General features: G+C 39.5%; 1 pseudogene; it reads right to left on the bottom strand.

The window, feature by feature from the left end:
- Nucleotides 1–6: 6 nt before the first annotated feature.
- The window catches only part of LOC115434166 (V-type proton ATPase subunit B, brain isoform-like), a 75,829-nt pseudogene continuing 58,676 nt past the window's right edge, over nt 7–17,159 (bottom strand).

The following is a 17,159-nucleotide window of genomic DNA, read 5'->3' as shown; positions in this document are numbered from 1 at the left end:
GGTTCAGGGGGTTTCAGGTCGGTGTTGTTTTCAGTGGTGCGGCCGACTCTCTGGGGTAGAACTCGGCCAGGGTGCTCTGTGGAATCCTCTTCAACATCTCTTTGGGGAAAATCCTGAGCAGCTGCCAGCCGATGTCCAGGGTTCATAGACGGTCCTGTTGTCATAGGGACTGGACGGACAAGGACACAGAACCAGAACGTCAGAGCCAGAACCAGGACATGAGAACCAGAGCAGGACAAAAGAATGTTTAACAGACAGATCATCAACCCGTGGATCCTGGTCCATCAAACCCCAGTGGGCGGTTCCTTCTTACCCTGGGCGATAAAGTTCTTCTCAAACTTCTGCAGGAACTCCAGGTACAGCAGGTCATCAGAGGTCAGGGCCTCCTCTCCCACCACCGCCTTCATGGCCTGGACGTCTTTACCGATGGCGTAGCAGGCGTACTGCAGGAAGACACAACAATGAACCACGGATGAAACAGCAGGAGGTCAGAGGTCAGAGGTCACGGGGTGTCCAGGTAAGAGTGGTTACCAGCTGGTTGGACACGTCGGCGTGGTCCTTCCTGGTTCATCCCTTCTCCGATGGCGGACTTCATCAGACGGGACAGAGACGGCAGAACGTTGATGGGCGGGTAGATCTGAAACAGGACAGAGACGGGTTGGATGAGTTCTACAGACCAGGACCAGGACCAGGACCAGGACCAGGACCAGGACCAGGACCAGGAGGAGGACCAGCCACCTATCAGGTCCCACTTTAGACCACAGGTGTCAAACTGTAGAAGTATCTGTCTATCTATGTATTTATACATGTGTACTAGTATGTACATGTATTTATACTTATGTACTAGTATTTACATGTATTTATACTATGTGACTAGTATGTACATGTATTTCTACTATGTACTAGTATGTACATGTCTTTATACTTATGTACTAGTATTTACATGTATTTATAACTTATGTACTAGTATGTACATGTATTTATACTTATGTACTAGTATGTACTGTATTTATACTTATGTACTAGTATGTACATGTATTTATACATGTGTACTAGTATGTACATGTATTTATACTTATGTACTAGTATGTACATGTATTTTATACTTATGTACTAGTATGTACATGTATTTATACTTATGTACTAGTATGTAAATGTATTTATACTTATGTACTAGTATTACATGTATTTATACTTATGTACTAGTATTTACATGTATTTATACTTATGTACTAGTATGTAACAGTATTTATACTTATGTACTAGTATGTACATGTATTTATACTTATGTACTAGTATTTACATGTATTTTATACGTATGGTACTAGTATTTATACTTATGTACTAGTATTACATGTATTTATACATGTGTACTAGTATGTACATGTATTTATACTTATTTACCAGTATTTACATGTATTTATACTTATGTACTAGTATGTACATGTATTTATACTTATGTACTAGTATTTACATGTATTTATACAGGTGTACTAGTATGTACATGTATTTATACTTATGTACTAGTATGTACATGTATTTATACTTATGTACTAGTATGTACATGTATTTATAACTTAGTACTAGTATTTACATGTATTTATACATGTGTACTAGTATGTACATGTATTTATACTTATGTACTAGTATGTACATGTATTATACTTATGTACTAGTATGTACATGTATTTATACTTATGTACTAGTATTTACATGTATTTATACATGTGTACTAGTATGGTACATGTATTTATACTTATGTACTAGTATGTACATGTATTTATACTTATGTACTAAGTATTTACATGTATTTATACTTATGTACTAGTATGTACATGTATTTATACTTATGTACTAGTATGTACATGTATTTATACTTATGTACTAGTATGTACATGTATTTATACTTATGTACCAGTATTTACATGTATTTATACATGTGTATATTTTTTGTAAACTCTACTCCTTTGGTTCAGTCCCAGTTCATAATAAAACAGTCGTATTTTTCTCCGTTCTAACGTTCTTCACATCATCTCGTTACGTTCATCTGGTTCATTAAACATTTATAAATGAACAAATCAGTAAAAATCCATTTCAAAACACAGTGAACATTCAACTGACCAGGACCTGAACCAGGACCTGAACCAGGACCTGAACCAGGACCATGGTATGAATGAGGACCTGACCCAGTACCTGACCCCTAACCCTGTGGTGTGATCCAGGACCTGACCCCTAACCCTGTGGTGTGATCCAGGACCTGACCCCTAACCCTGTGGTGTGATCCAGGACCTGACCCCTAACCCTGTGGTGGTGAATCCAGGACCTGACCCCTAACCCCTGGTATGCGTGCCGGTCTGTACCTGTCTGTTGTGCAGCTGCCGGTCCACGTAGACCTGTCCCCTCTGTGATGTACCCTGTCAGATCAGGGATGGGATGGTGGATGTCTGTCAGAGAAGAGGACAAGAGTCAGAACAGGGACTCACTGTCCGGTTCCAAGACCTGGTCACAGTCTGAGTCCTTTAAAGACCCTTAAACAGGTGTTCTGGTCCAGTTCTGAATGACTGAAGTGTCCATAAGTGGACGTTTGTGGTTGTGTTGAGGCGTGTGCTGTGAGTCTCCACCGTCGTTGGGCATGGTCAGGATGGGGATCTGGGTGATGGACCCGTTCCGGCCCTCCACTCGACCGGCCCGTTCGTAGATGGTGGCCAGGTCAGTGTACATGTAACCGGGGAAACCACGGCGACCGGAGCACCTCCTCTCTGGCAGCGGAGACCTGGGACGGGTGACAAGGAGCAGTTAGAGCAGGGTGTCAAACGATGCAGCAGGGGCCCAAATGCGGCCCCCCACAAAGGTTCCAACCCGACCCCTGGGATGAATTTACAAAGTGCAAAAATTCCACAGTCAAGGCTGTGGAACTAAGAAAGAAAGAAAGGAAGGAAGGAGAGGAGAGAGAGAGAGAGAGAGAGAGAGAGAGAGAAAAGAAAGAAGAGACAGACAGACGACAGACAGACAGACAGACAGACAGACAGACAGACAGACAGACAGACAGAAAGAAAGAAAGAAAGAAGAAAGAAAAGAAAGAAAGAAGAAGAAAGAAGAAAGAAAGAAGAAGAAAGAAAGAAAGAAAGAAAAGAATTTTAAAAAGGCTGTGGAACTCAAATAAGAAATAAAGAAATAATTTTAAAAAGGCTGTGGAACTCAAAAATAAATAAATAAATAAATAAATAAATAAATAAATTTAAAAAGGCTGTGGAACTCAAAAATAAATAAAGAAATAAAGAAATAAATAAAAAATTGAAATAAATACTAAAAATAAAAAAAAAAAAAAGGCTGTGGAACTAAAATAAATAAATAAATAAATAAAATAAATAATAAATAAAATAAATAAATAACAGAACAAAAATAAAATTAAAAAAAATTAAAAAGGCTGTGGAACTAAAATAAATAAAATAAATAATTTTTTATTTAAAAAAAAAAAAGGCTATGGAACTCAATAAATAAATAAATAACAAAAAATTGAAATAAATAAATTAATTTTAAAAAATGTTTTTTTTAAAAAGGCTGTGGAACTCATTTTAGTGTGGGTTCCACATCCAGACCAATTTCATCTACAGTCAAATAATAACAGCAGAAGAACCCACACAAAAGAATGACTGCAGATTTACTACTGGGTTTGATGGGGGGGGGGAAATAAAAATAAAAATACATATATATACATACACATATATATACATACATATATATATATATATATATATATATATATATATATATGTGTGTGTGTGTGTGTGTGTGTGTGTGTGTATTTCATTATGTCTGTAAATAATGACAACTTCAAATGTTTGTCTTTGTTTTAGTGCACAAAATCACATTAAATTGTGAAACTCTTTCCATTTCCAAACTCTCCTGTACCAATAAAATGTGACTAACCTGAACAAATGTGTCCAACCTGAAATGTCTGTATTAAATTCAGTCCAGTTTGAACTCTTTTCTTCCTGTTCCTCAGTGTTTAGTGTCTTTGGAGATCTGATCCAGAATGCACATGGACTAATGAGAAGTGGAGGAAGAAGACTGAGAAAATTACACTGATTTTTATAAAGAAATGTCAGTTTTTTCAGATTATTCATATTTTTTTTTGGTTTGGATAGTTTATAAAAGTAAGTATTTTCATAATTTAAGCCTTTCATGCATGACGTCCACATTTGTAGACACAGTTTAAGCTCACTTTCCAAAGGGTTGTAAAGGCAATATTCTCCAAACCACATGGGGGCAGTGTCTATAGACCCTAAGCAATACAATGAAAAAAAGTATCGTCTTAGTTGTAGAATTTGGACTGCTCTGTGATCTTATAAAGTTAATTTCTTAAGACTCAGCTGTGGGTTTTCTGTCTATGTTTGTAGACAAGAGTTTCACAGCTTTATAAAACAAAACAAAAAAAAACACCTGTCCACCACAAAGGACATTCCATTAAAAAAATGCATCTAAAAAAACTTGTGCATCATGTTTCCAATTTAGGCAATTATTTAATTAAAAAAGCCAAAACTTATATATTCCTGGGTCTCAGGAGGTTAAATATCTTCTTAATAAAACCATATTTTTAATAAAATTCAAAATGCATTTCAACTTTAGCCAAATTTTGACTAATAAAATCAATCTAAAAAATAATCTCGATAGTTTTTTTTTTCATAATTCATGCATGAAAGGGTTAATGGGTTTCTTTTTGCACTGAAACACAGACATAAATGGTCAGTTGTCATTATTTATAGGTTCTTCTGTTCTCATTTTTCTGGTTGGGCCCACTGCAGATCAAATCAGACTGAATGTGGAACTGAACTAAAATGAGTTTGAGAGCCTTGGGTTGGGGTGTGAAGGTACGGTACCAGGTCTGGTTCTGTTGAAACAACAGGAGCCGTCATTGTTCAACTGTTGGATCTGTGGTTCTGTTTGTTTATGGACTTAAAAGAACAGGACTGGACTCCAGTCTGGGGGTGGTTCTGCATAGCCCCCATCCTAACCCTAACCCCAACTATAATGGCAGCTGTGTTGAGATCAGAATTCAATGGGCAATCATTTGACCTTTCAAGGTCACTCAAGGTCAAAGGTCATGGCACCAAATCAAAGCCCATATGTGACTTCCTATCTGTTGTCAATAGTATTTATATCAGTATCTTCAACTGTTTTGAAGTTCGAGCACTTTGTGTTCCATTATAAACCAGTGGAGATGTTTAATATTCATTTAACTTTTCAGTATCCATGGGCCTCATTCCCAAACAGTGGGTACGCATGAATCTGTGAATGAATGTAGACCTGCCCCAGACCATGAGGAAGGAGGAACTTCTACAGGTCCACAGACTTTAGACCACCTGGCTCTGACTTTCTGCTCTGATACCAGGTCTGGAACCCTAGGTCTGGAACCCCGGGTCTGGAACCCCGGGTCTGGAACCCTAGGTCTGGAACCCCGGGTCTGGAACCCCGGGTCTGGAACCCTAGGTCTGGAACCCCGGGTCTGGAACCCCGGGTCTGGAACCCTAGGTCTGGAACCCCGGGTCTGGAACCCTAGGTCTGGAACCCTAGGTCTGGAACCCCGGGTCTGGAACCCTAGGTCTGGAACCCCGGGTCTGGAACCCCGGGTCTGGAACCCCGGGTCTGGAACCCCGGGTCTGGAACCCCGGGTCTGGAACCCTAGGTCTGGAACCCCGGGTCTGGAACCCCGGGTCTGGAACCCCGGGTCTGGACTGTGAGCTACAGGGGGATAATGTGTTCTTGGCGGTCCTGGACTGGGATAATGTGTCCTTGGTTGTGGGTGAAATGCCTTCAGGTTTCTTTGGAGGAAAACTCCTGCTCTGGGTCTCTTCTCCTCAGTCAGACCTCCTCTGCTCCTCCACACTAACCCTTTTATGTTGTACAGTTGGCTGTCTGAATATGCACTCAGCACAATGCAGTGTGTGTGCATGCATGTGTATGTGTGTGTGTGTGTGTGTGTGTGCACGTGTGTGTGTGTGTGCACACATGTGTGTGTGTGTGTGTGCGCACGCGTGTGTGTGTGTGTGTGCATGTGTATGTGTGTGTGTGTGCATGTGTGTGTGTGTGTGCGTGTGCGTGTGTGCGTGTGTGCTCCATAACCTTGGCTCATGTTGGACACACACTCACTGCACACATGCTGGTGTGTGTTCTGGTACAAAGCGCCTGCAGGGACATGAACATTTCTCTGCAGTTCCATTCACACCTGTGGAGGCTGCGTTGCGTGCGGAGGCTGCGTTGCGTGCGGAGGCTGCGTTGTGTGCGGACTCCTCCGCTGACATGTGTTCAACCAGCCCATCGACCTTTGGATCCCAACATGAATGGAAGGCTTTTGCTTTCTCTCTGCTCGGTGCTCTGGGATTCACTTGACTTGAGGAACAAGGCTTTGCTTTTTTTGGTCATTTCGCTTCGTTTGGAGGGAGGCGTGTCCGTGCATCTGTCCGTCTGTCTGCCTTTAGTGGATGGGCTCACATGTCACCTCCAGCCTCATAATAAATACTTCCAGCAGCAGTTACTGTTCTTTGTTGGATTACATTAAAGCAACAGAAGCAGCAGCTGATCCAACACACCATCTGAGTTCTGTTTGTTTGGAGTGAATGGACATGTCCTGGTCTGCTCTGTGATTGGATGGATGTTAGAAACAGGTGTGTGTGTGTATAATAGGGATGTAACGATAACTGGTATAATGATAAACCGCAGTAAAATTTCAGACGGTTAGTATTACCATTTAAATTCTAATTATTATGATAACCGTGTTCGATTACCGCACTTTGAAAACTCACGGTACTGTTCATTTCCTGCAGAAGCAGCTCCGCTCCAGGTGTGTGTGTGCAGTTTGGAATGTTTGGCCTCTGAAAACATGCTGAAGGAACCTGCACAGACAGAGCTGCAGAGTTTGGGGATAGTGGCTCCCACATGGACCCAGTCTGTTCGAGCACGAGTGCACAGACCCAGTCCACGCTAGTGTGAACCCCTCCCCGGCCCCCACTGATTCAGATCCTCACCCAGCAGAGAAACCGTCTGAATACAGATACTGAGGACAAACTCCTGTCAGTTCAAATGAGTGAACTACAACTGGACACAGACACATGATGTGTGTAAAAACCAAAGGACAGGAGGAGTTATCAACTGAAGGAACTGACACTGGACAAACACTGACTGACCACCACAGGAACTGGACCAGAGGACACTGTTGTGGTTGGTCTGTCACTGACCAGGACTGAACCACTGACCAGGACTGAACCACTGACCAGTCTGGATCAGATCAGCCTAACATGTTTTAAATCCTCATTCTTTCACAATATTTACATTTGTTCATTAAACAGTTCAGTTAAATCTGACTGTGTTTCACTTCCTGTTTGTGTGTACAATAGTGTGTATGTGTGACACTGAATGATCTGATCTGGAAAATGTTCAAACAAACTCCACTCTGACCTGTCCAACTACTTTTTTTCACACTTAAAAACACCTCAGGAATCAATAGGAGAATTGATAAGGAATTGGATTGATCAGCAGAACTGATAATGGCATTGATATTGATCAGATCCTCTCAGTTCCACCCTGGTGCAGATATCTCTTGTGTCCATAAGGTTCCAGCTTTAATGCACATTTGTATGTTTGTTGTTTACATGTTACTATTTGAATGTTTCTGCAGCAGAAAGTACATTGTGTATGTTACTTCATTAGTTTTTTTTTCAAAATACAACTTGGTTAAATTATTTCAGTGTGTGTATCAGTACTTTTTGAACATTTTGAACACAATTTCAACAATACTGTGATAATAATGATAACTGTGATAATCTTGGTCACAGTAACTGTGATATGACATGTTCATATGGTTCCATCCCTAGTGTATAACAGTGTCTCTAAAATCCTTTTGGTCCATGTTCAGTGACACAGGACTCAGTTCCTGCAGTAAAACAGTCAGATCCATCATCTACAAATGGATCCTTTATCCCAGTTCTGTCAAACTCCTGTTAGTTCAGTTCCACATTCAGCCCAGTTTGATCTGCAGTGGACCGGACCAGTAAAATAATAACAGTGAAAAAAGAAAAATTCTATTATGATCAGGTTTACATCTACAAAGTTTCCTTAAAAATCTGAATAACATGAACAACTTGAAATGTCTTAAGAAAAACACACTTGTTTTATCTGTTTTATTCTTTTTTTCTTCCATTTTGTTCAGTTGGTGGCTTATTTTGTTAATATTACTTATTTTGTTGATTTCGTAATAATGTTTGTTCATTTTATTAATCACTTTGCCTCTTTTTGTTCATTTTGTTGCTTATTTTTTTTCTTTTTTCCTTCATTTTAGTCCAATTTTGCTAATTTTTTTCCACATTATTTATTATTTTGTAGGTCTTTTTATTCATTTTTGTTCATTTTATCCACTGTCATTGATCCAACTCCATGGGTTTTACTGGTGAATCAATGTTGTAGAAGATGATGCTGTTTCCATGGTAACTATGGAGCCTCTGAACGTCCAAATATAGTTATATCTGATGACCATGAAAAGATGAAGAACTGTATTTTACACCAATTATTGACATGGATTGATAGGATTGAGGGTTGAACCTTTTTGAATCTGATGTATAAATATAGTGTGTTGAACAGATTTACACTAATAGAATCTCCAAAAGTGGACCAGAATGTTCTGTTAGATTTGAAAAGTTCAACCGAATGATTGGACTGGATTTTCCACCATGATATTCAGATGAGTTCAGGTCAAAGGTCATGTTTGGTCATTCTATGGAGCTGGACTTAAAGGATTAAAGGCACTATTTCACTATCATCTGTATGAATGATATAGAAGTGGATCCAGGTGCATCAGAACTGTGATGGGATCTGGAGGAAATATTAGAGGTTGAAGGTGAAATCAAAGCTGGTGTGTCCGCTGGTGTAGGTGTGTGTTGGTTGAAAAATATATCATATCTAAAAGCAATGAAAAACTAACTATAACACCTCAAAATGTAATTACATATTCTGAACACAACATTCATAATTTAGAATTTATTGTAAATTTGATCATTTTATTTGGAAAATATCATATACACAAAAAATAAATATACAAAAAAAAACACACCCAAAGTTTAAACTCTTTCTGATGGAATTTCAAAAATATATTAAATCTTTAGAATTTATCTTTAACAAAAAAAAGCACCATCACCCTGGCAATTTATAAAGCATTCTTTAAAACAGACTGAACTCTCTGATGTATTTATTTATTTTTGTTAGATATGTCGTTGTTTTATACTATTATTTGACTAGTCTGCTTTGTGTATTTAAATGTATGCATTTTTTTTCTTAAATTTATTTGTTCAAATGCCTTTTCTTTCTGATATCTTGAGGTTTGTTTGTTCAAAATTTATATGTCTTGTATACCTAAATCTTTTCAATAAAGTTGGGGGGAGAAAAAACAAAAGAAAAACTCGTGTGTTGGTTGGTTGGTTGGTTGTTGTGGGCGTGGCCTTACCTCCCTCAGGGCCTCTGCGTAGGAGCTCATGTCGGTCAGGATGACCAGGACGTGTTTCTCACACTGATAGGCCAGGTACTCTGCAGTGGTCAGGGCCAGGCGAGGGGTGATGATGCGCTCGATGCTGATTGGACAGAAACAAAAACAAAACTCCTTCAAGCTCGAACCCATTGGTTTGGAATTCATACAGGCAAATGTGAAAAGGAACCAACAGCAGCCAATAGACCAGGAGGTACTGGAACCTTTGACGAACCAGTAAATATTAACCAGTATGAGGAGAAATCATCCTGAGAATAATAATAATAATAATAATAATAATAATAATAATAATAATACTCCATATTTGAATCAGTCTTTATGACTCAGTGGACCAGGGCAGACCTTCAACCACTCTGATCATATCCATCCAACTCAATTCTTCACCAGTGTTGGCTGTGAAACATACAGTTTATATATATATATGTATATATATATATATATATATATATATATATATATATATATATATATAAGTCCATTTCTATTAATCCATTTCTATCAGTCCATTGTTGACCCTTCAGTCCTCCTGTAAGAGTCGTTCCTTCTCCTCCATCTGTTGCTAAGTTACTTGTGTTGGAGTGGATGTGATTTCAGTGTCAAACATGTCTGTTCTATTGTGGAACTGAAGACTGTCTCATATGAACCTGGACCAGAGGAAAAACCAGACCTGAAGGTGTTCAACCCTGATGTCAGAAAAATGGAACATACAAATAGAAAAATAAAAAAACAAAAAGGCTCTGGTTCTGGAAGGTTTTCTGGATCAGGGACAGACCGATCACCTTCATGTACGATGTCATGAAGCAGGTGGATTTACCCAGGGCCAGAGCCAGGGCCAGAACCAGGGCCAGGGGTGGGGCCAGGGGCAGGGCCGGAGCCGGGGCCGGGGCAGGGGCCGGCGCCGGAGCCGGAGCCGGGGCCGGGGCCAACATGTTGAAATACACTGTAGTTCTGGAGTTCCTTCAGACGGTTAGAGGGTCAACACCAGAAAAACCCCCTCCAGACACTGAACTGGATCAGAACACATTTGAATGCAAATACTAGAGGAAGTTTCAGCTCCAGACAGGAAGTACCAGACACACCTGAGAGCAACAGTTAACACTCCACACATTCCAGAACTCATATGAGAGAATAAACCCAACATTCTATGGATGAAAACACAAGTGTCTACCCCCCCCCCCCCCCCCCCCGATTATTCATGTTGGATTTAATAGGACACTGAACTCATTAAATGCTGTTGTGTGTCACTCCAGTTCTTCTGGCATTTGGTGTTCTATACATACACATTTTCATCCTTTCACATGTTATTCAACACCATTTGAAAACCTACCCCTACCTCAGTGTGTGGTATTTGACACATCAGTTCAGGTTGGACAGGAGCTTAATAAACATGAACATACATGTGGAAACCTTCTACTGAGTACAGATAACAGACCAGTTCAAGGTGTGGAGTCTATTTATGTGAGTCCTGAGATCAGGCTGTTAACAGGATGGTTCTGTGCTTGGATGTTCATGATGTGTTCCTGTAGCAGTACTGGTGACCTGACTGTAACAGTACTGGTGACCTGACTGTAACAGTACTGGTGACCTGACTGTAACAGTACTGGTGACCTGACTGTAGCAGTACTGGTGACCTGACTGTAACAGTACTGGTGACCTGACTGTAGCAGTACTGGTGACCTGACTGTAACAGTACTGGTGACCTGACTGTAACAGTACTGGTGACCTGACTGTAGCAGTACTGGTGACCTGACTGTAACAGTACTGGTGACCTGACTGTAGCAGTACTGGTGACCTGACTGTAACAGTACTGGTGACCTGACTGTAGCAGTACTGGTGACCTGACTGTAACAGTACTGGTGACCTGACTGTAGCAGTACTGGTGACCTGACTGTGACAGTACTGGTGACCTGACTGTGACAGTACTGGTGACCTGACTGTAACAGTACTGGTGACCTGACTGTAGCAGTACTGGTGACCTGACTGTAGCAGTACTGGTGACCTGACTGTGACAGTACTGGTGACCTGACTGTGACAGTACTGGTGACCTGACTGTGACAGTACTGGTGACCTGACTGTAACAGTACTGGTGACCTGACTGTAGCAGTACTGGTGACCTGACTGTGACAGTACTGGTGACCTGACTGTAACAGTACTGGTGACCTGACTGTAGCAGTACTGGTGACCTGACTGTAGCAGTACTGGTGACCTGACTGTAGCAGTACTGGTGACCTGACTGTGACAGTACTGGTGACCTGACTGTGACAGTACTGGTGACCTGACTGTAACAGTACTGGTGACCTGACTGTAGCAGTACTGGTGACCTGACTGTAGCAGTACTGGTGACCTGACTGTGACAGTACTGGTGACCTGACTGTAACAGTACTGGTGACCTGACTGTAACAGTACTGGTGACCTGACTGTAGCAGTACTGGTGACCTGACTGTAGCAGTACTGGTGACCTGACTGTGACAGTACTGGTGACCTGACTGTGACAGTACTGGTGACCTGACTGTAACAGTACTGGTGACCTGACTGTAGCAGTACTGGTGACCTGACTGTAACAGTACTGGTGACCTGACTGTAACAGTACTGGTGACCTGACTGTGTTCGGCTGCTCTTACGTTGGATCGTTGGCCAGATTCAGGAACAGGCACACGTTGTCCATGGAGCCGTTCTCCTCGAAATCCGACTTGAAGAAGCGAGCAGTCTCCATGTTGACCTGAGGACAGAGGAGACAGACAGGATGAAGACAACACTACCACTGGACAGATGACAGAACTGGACAGGACTAACATCAGAACAGTATTTGAGTTCAATCCCAACAAAGGAACGAACATTATTGAATAAAAGAGTGTGAAATAATAATAAATAAAATAGAAACCAAAAACTAAAAGGAACCTCCACAATATCTGCATTTGAATAAATACCTAAAAAATATCCATACAGTACTTTTTAATATCGATACAGTATTGTGAAATGAAATATGGTTATATATTGCCAAACTGATATTTTCTTACAGCCCTATTGAAGAGCCTCTTATATTTATGGTCCTATTTTTACCCATAATCCCCCAAACCTAACATACAGAATTAGAACTCTAAACAGGATTTATTCAGTCTGTCAGTTCGGATCCTGGAGTCAGATTTAAGTTGTTTTTGGTTTTATTTTGTGAAATTGTCCAGGTTTGATCTAGTTTTAGTCTTAGTTTTCTCCAGGTATAAGCTTTTATTCACTGAAGCTCAGGACGAGGACTTAAAAAACTTTAAAAACTAAAGACTAACTCCAGAGTAGGGGTGTATATTGGCAACAATCTGGCAATATGATACGAATCACAATACTAGGATCATGATATGATATATCACAATATATCATGATACTGTTAATAAAGCTTTTTTTTTTTTTTTTTTTTAAAGATTATTTCCTGGAAAAATTGAATTAGACCAGAAATATGCATAGATACTAAACACACTTTTATTTGATCAGAACAGGATCTAATGCTGTATCAGAAAATGCTTCTAATTCTCCTCGTCTCCAAAGGAACTCCGATCTGCCTCTCAGACAGTAAAAAGTGCTTTTAGGATGATTCAAATAACCATTATTTAATAAAACAGTGTTCAATAATAATAAATAAATCATAAACAATAAAGAAAAACAAAAAATTAAAATGAACCTCTAGAATATCTGCATTTGAAGAAATACCTAAAAATATCAATACAGTACTTTTTAATGTCAATACAGTATTGTGAAATGAAATATCGTGATATATTGCGAACCGATATTTTCATGCAGCCCTACTCCAGAGTCCTGTTCATTGGGAGTGTGGCTGAAACGGATGCAGTGGTGTTTGGACACTGGTCTGTTCCTGGTCTTCTTTTTATTCTTCACATGTGGAAGTGTGCTGTTACAGTGGGACCAAACAGGAGGTGGAGGATTAGCCTTCAGACAGTGACGCAGGTCAGTGTGAATGTGCGTCCTGCTGGAGGTCACACAACCTGATAGTGTTGGGGGTTAAAGGCCTTTCTGACACTGACGGGATCTGCTCACAGACGCAGAAGTAACGACAGGGACTTAAGGTTAAATCACCTGGTGAATAAAAGAGGGAAAGGAGAGCCGGAGTGGGTGTCACGTCAGGGTTAAGAGGAGGATTAAGACTCAGCCAGCGCTGAAAGAAAGGATTACTGAGCAAAGGTGACAACAGTTTGGCATTTTTATTTATACTTTAGTTTGATTTAGTTTGGACTTTTTTTTTTCTCTAATTCAGTTCATTTTAATTCGTTTTTAGAGCAGGTTTGATAGTTTTTATTAGTTTTCATTTAAGTCACTTCTTAAAACACATTTTTATAGACTTGCCTTTATGTGATGTTGTCTCTTTTTAATGTTTTTAATGTGAATATTTAATTTTACCCTGTTTAGTTCTTCATTACCTCCGCCAAGGAGGTTATGTTTTTGCCAGGGTTTGTTTGTTTGTTTGTTTGTCTGTCTGTTTGTCTGTCCGTTAGTGTGCAACATAACTCAAAAAGTTATGGACAGATTTGGATGGAATTTTCAGGGTTTGTTGGAAATGGGATAAGGAAGAAATGATTAAATTTTGGTGGTGATCGGGGGTGGGGGGGCCCACGGGGGGCGCCACTGATCAGCCTTGGCGGAGGTCTGCGCTCTCCGAGTGCCTCTAGTTCATATTGACATACATGATGTTTTATTCCACTCCTTCATTTCATATTTGACAGCATCATGTTCTGTTATTTCTGCCCTCTCCACTACGATACATTCAAAGTTAGTCATGTTTTCATGTTTGCTGTACTTATCTCTTATTGTGTTGTGTTGTTTGCTATGTTTTTATTCTGCTGTTGTGCACTTTTGTTTTGTCTGTCAAAGCACTTTGTAAACTCAGTTTTTAAAGGTGCTATAGAAATAAAGTTATTATCATTATTATTTATCATTATTTCTCTAAATGCTTAGTTTTAGTTTAGTTTTAGTATTAATTTAAGTTTTGTCAGATCTTTTCTCTTCTTCTCCATCAGAGTAGGGACCAGAAGACGACTCTAAACCACAAGTGACGGACTGTGAAGTGTTGTATGGTGCCGGTGGCTAAAACTACTAGAGCTAAATAAATTGCTTTCGTATCAATAAGACAAAAAAAGAGGGAAAAAGGTCATGAAAAAGAGGAAATAAAGAGAAATAAAGAGGAAAAAAGTCATCAAAAGGAAAAAAGAGAAAAATGAGGGGCAAAAGTCATCAAAGAGCCAAAAAAGAGGAAAAAATTAGGGGAAAAAGTCATCAAAAAGAGAAAAAAAGAGGGAAAATGAGGGGGAAAGTAATCAAAAAGGGGAAAAAAGAGAAAAATGAGGGGGCAAAAGTCATCAAAAAGAGGAAAAAAAGAGGAAAAATGAGGGGGCAAAAGTCATCAAAAAGAGGAAAAAAAGAGGAAAAATGAGGGGGAAAAGTCATCAAAAAGGAGAAAAAAAGAGGGAAAAAAACTGGGGAAAAAGTCATAAAAAAAGGAAAAATGAGGGGAAAAGTCATCAAAAAGGGGAAGAAAGAGAAAAATGAGGGGGGAAAGTCATCAAAAACAGGAAAAATGAGGGAAAAAAGTCATCAAAAAGAAAAAAAAACAGAAAAATGAGGGACAAAAGTCATCAAAAAGAGGAAAAAAGAGAAAAACAAGGGGGAAAAGTCATCAAAAACGAGAAAAAAAAGAGAAAAATGAGGGGGAAAGTCATCAAAAAGGAGAAAAATGAGGGACAGAAGTCATCAAAAAGGAGAAGAAAGAGAAAAATGAGGGGGAAAAGTCATCAAAAAGGAGAAAAAAAGAGGAAAAAAAACTGGGAAAAAGTCATCAAAAAAGGAAAAATGAGGGGAAAAGTCATCAAAAAGGGGAAGAAAGAGAAAAATGAGGGGGGAAAGTCATCAAAAACAGGAAAAATGAGGGAAAAAAGTCATCAAAAAGAAAAAAAAACAGAAAAATGAGGGACAAAAGTCATCAAAAAGAGGAAAAAAGAGAAAAACAAGGGGGAAAAGTCATAAAAACGAGAAAAAAAAGAGAAAAATGAGGGGGAAAAGTCATCAAAAAGGAGAAAAATGAGGGACAGAAGTCATCAAAAAGGAGAAGAAAGAGAAAAATGAGGGGGAAAAGTCATCAAAAAGGAGAAAAAAGAGAGAAAAAAAACTGGGAAAAAGTCATCAAAAAAAGGAAAAATGAGGGGAAAAGTCATCAAAAAGGGGAAGAAAGAGAAAAATGAGGGGAAAGTCATCAAAAAGGAGAAAAAAAGAGAAAATGAGGGGGGGAAAGTCATCAAAAAAAGGAAAATTGAGGGGAAAAAGTCATAAAAAAAAGGAGGAAAAAAGAGAAAAATGAGGGACAAAAGTCATCAAAAAGAGGAAAAAAGAGAAAAATGAGGGGGAAAGTAATCAAAAATGAGAAAAAAAAAGAGAAAAGTGAGGGGAAAAAGTCATCAAAAGGAGAAAATGAGGGACAAAAGTCATCAAAAGGGGAAGAAAGACAAAAATGAGGGGGAAAGTCATCAAAAGGAGAAAAAAGAGAGAAAAAAAACTGGGGAAAAAGTCATCAAAAAAGGAAAAATGAGGGGGAAAAGTCATCAAAAAGGAGAAAAAAGAAAAATGAGGGAAAAAGTCAGCAAAAAAAGGAAAAATTAGGGGAAAAAGTCATAAAAAGGGGAAGAAAGAGAAAAATGAGGGACAAAAGTCATCAAAAAGAGGAAAAAAATAGAAAAACAAGGGGGAAAAGTCATCAAAAATGAGAAAAAATGAGAAAAATGAGGGGAAAAAGTCATCAAAAAGGAGAAAAATGAGGGACAAAAGTGATCAAAAAGGAGAAAAATGAGGGGGAAAAGTCATCAAAAAGGAGAAAAAAAAGAGAAAAAAACTGGGGAAAAAGTCATCAAAAAAAGGAAAAATGAGGGGACGAAGTCATCAAAAAGGGGAAGAAAGAGAAAAATGAGGGGGAAAAGTCATCAAAAAAAGGGAAAAAAAGAGAGAAATTATATAATTATATAATTCTAGTTTTTATTTATTTCAGTTATTGAAAACGTTTTTCTTATTCTAGTTTTGGTCGTTTCGTCAGTCTTCGTTAACGGTAATACCCTTGGTTCTGAGCACACACACCCCCCCACCCCCAGGTCCGGCTTACCCCCATGGCTGCGAACACAATGGCAAAGTTGTCGGCGCTGTAGTCCATGACGTCTTTGGACTTCTGGACCAGACCGGCCTGACGACAGATCTGAGCAGCGATCTGAAAGAAAAACACACAAACACGTCAAACAAAGCTGGAGCGCAAAAGGAGGAGCCCAAATATTCAGGCCACAGCGTCGACCAGGCCCACAGCGCTGGATTTAGAGTCCACCTGAAGAGCTCTGACCTGCTTTAGGATGAGCCGAGTCCAAAAGGAGGAGGAGCTAATACCCCCGCTATTTAGACCTGATGTTTGAATACTTAGGCCTGATGTTTGAATATTTAGGACCGACATTTGAATATTTAGGCCCAGTGTTTGAATATTTAGGACCGACATTTGAATATTTAGGCCCAGTGTTTGAATATTTAGGCCCGACATTTGAATATTTAGGCCCAGTGTTTGAATATTTAGGCCCAGTGTTTGAATATTTAGGACCGA

Source organism: Sphaeramia orbicularis, chromosome 15 (assembly GCF_902148855.1).
Source record: "Sphaeramia orbicularis chromosome 15, fSphaOr1.1, whole genome shotgun sequence".
In the NCBI taxonomy this organism is placed as follows: domain Eukaryota; kingdom Metazoa; phylum Chordata; class Actinopteri; order Kurtiformes; family Apogonidae; genus Sphaeramia; species Sphaeramia orbicularis.
Note: the sequence above shows the minus strand (reverse complement) of the source record. Positions and strands in the feature narration are given on the sequence as shown.